Raw genomic sequence first — 2,475 nt, 5'->3', positions numbered from 1 at the left:
ACGAAACGATCCGACCACTCCTTCGACCTGTTTTGGGGTTTTGCAGTTTTCCATGGGGTATTTTGTATGGGGAAAACCGACCCATGCCCGTATCTCCGTACCTAAGCGTCTGACGGTCTTGGACCCCTTTAGGTAAAAGTTGCATTCCGTCGAGCTGAACATTTCACTAGAACATCGCGAAACGATCCGACGACTCCTTCTGGGAGTTTTTGGGGTCGGAAGGTTTTCTTGGACTTAGTCTCTGGAGCAACATTTCTGAAGCTCGGCACGAGCAACCACGCACGTGTCTTATATCTCCGTAAGTAAGGGTCTGACGGTCTTGGACACCTTTAGCAAAAAGTTGCGCCCTATCGAATGGAACATTTCACTAGAACACCACGAAACGATCCGACCACTCCTTCGACCTGTTTTTGGGTTTTGCAGTTTTCCATGGGGTATTTTGTATGGGGAAAACCGACCCATGCCCGTATCTCCGTACCTAAGCGTCTGACGGTCTTGGACCCCTTTAGGTAAAAGTTGCATTCCGTCGAGCTGAACATTTCACTAGAACATCGCGAAACGATCCGACGACTCCTTCTGGGAGTTTTTGGGGTCCCAAGGTTTTCTGGGACTTAGTCTCTGGAGCAACATTTCTGAAGCTCGGCACGAGCAACCACGCACGTGTCTTATATCTCCGTAAGTAAGGGTCTGACGGTCTTGGACACCTTTAGCAAAAAGTTGCGCCCTATCGAATGGAACATTTCACTAGAACACCACGAAACGATCCGACCACTCCTTCGACCTGTTTTTGGGTTTTGCAGTTTTCCATGGGGTATTTTGTATGGGGAAAACCGACCCATGCCCGTATCTCCGTACCTAAGCGTCTGACGGTCTTGGACCCCTTTAGGTAAAAGTTGCATTCCGTCGAGCTGAACATTTCACTAGAACATCGCGAAACGATCCGACGACTCCTTCTGGGAGTTTTTGGGGTCCGAAGGTTTTCTGGGACTTAGTCTCTGGAGCAACATTTCTGAAGCTCGGCACGGGCAACCACGCACGTGTCTTATATCTCCGTAAGTAAGGGTCTGACGGTCTTGGACACCTTTAGCAAAAAGTTGCGTATAACCATCCTCGTCAATACTCTCGAACACTGTAACTCGATCCGACCACTCCTTGGTACACTTTTGTGGGTTACCAGTTTCGGTTGGGACTTAGTCTCTGGAGACCAAATTCTGAAGCTCGGCGTGGGTACCGACTTTTTGTGCACGTCCGAGGGCCTCGACCGCCCCGAGAACCCGGACCTTCAGGATTTTGGCCATTTTTGGGGGTGCACAAAAGTCTTCGTAATCAACCTCGGATTGTACTTTTCATCATCTAGGGGCACCGTAGGGACCGAAAAAAGTGGTTTCGCATGATAGTCCACCTCGACCCATGTCGACCCTTGCGCGACCCCGACCTTCAGGATTTTGCTCTACGGAAGGGGGTCTACTTGTGCGCATCCCCGACCTTCAGGATTTTGCTCTACGGAAGGGGGTGCACAAAAGTGTTCGTAATCAACCTCGGATTGTACTTTTCATCATCTAGGGGCACCGTAGGGACCGAAAAAAGTGGTTTCGCATGATAGTCCACCTCGACCCATGTCGACCCTTGCGCGACCCCGACCTTCAGGATTTTGCTCTACGGAAGGGGGTGCACACTTGTGCGACCCCGACCTTCAGGATTTTGCTCTACGGAAGGGGGTGCACAAAAGTGTTCGTAATCAACCTCGGATTGTACTTTTCATCATCTAGGGGCACCGTAGGGACCGAAAAAAGTGGTTTCGCATGATAGTCCACCTCGACCCATGTCGACCCTTGCGCGACCCCGACCTTCAGGATTTTGCTCTACGGAAGGGGGTGCACAAAAGTGTTCGTAATCAACCTCGGATTGTACTTTTCATCATCTAGGGGCACCGTAGGGACCGAAAAAAGTGGTTTCGCATGATAGTCCACCTCGACCCATGTCGACCCTTGCGCGACCCCGACCTTCAGGATTTTGCTCTACGGAAGGGGGTCGACCCTTGCGCGACCCCGACCTTCAGGATTTTGCTCTACGGAAGGGGGTGCACAAAAGTGTTCGTAATCAACCTCGGATTGTACTTTTCATCATCTAGGGGCGCCGTAGGGACCGAAAAAAGTGGTTTCGCATGATAGTCCACCTCGACCCATGTCGACCCTTGCGCGACCCCGACCTTCAGGATTTTGCTCTACGGAAGGGGGTCTACTTGTGCGCAACCCCGACCTTCAGGATTTTGCTCTACGGAAGGGGGTGCACAAAAGTGTTCGTAATCAACCTCGGATTGTACTTTTCATCATCTAGGGGCACCGTAGGGACCGAAAAAAGTGGTTTCGCATGATAGTCCACCTCGACCCATGTCGACCCTTGCGCGACCCCGACCTTCAGGATTTTGCTCTACGGAAGGGGGTCTACTTGTGCGCAACCCCGACCTTCAGGATT

Source organism: Anopheles nili (genome assembly GCF_943737925.1).
Source record: "Anopheles nili chromosome X unlocalized genomic scaffold, idAnoNiliSN_F5_01 X_unloc_5, whole genome shotgun sequence".
NCBI classification, from domain to species: domain Eukaryota; kingdom Metazoa; phylum Arthropoda; class Insecta; order Diptera; family Culicidae; genus Anopheles; species Anopheles nili.
The sequence above is the reverse complement of the archived record's forward strand: the minus strand, read 5'-3'. Positions refer to the sequence as shown.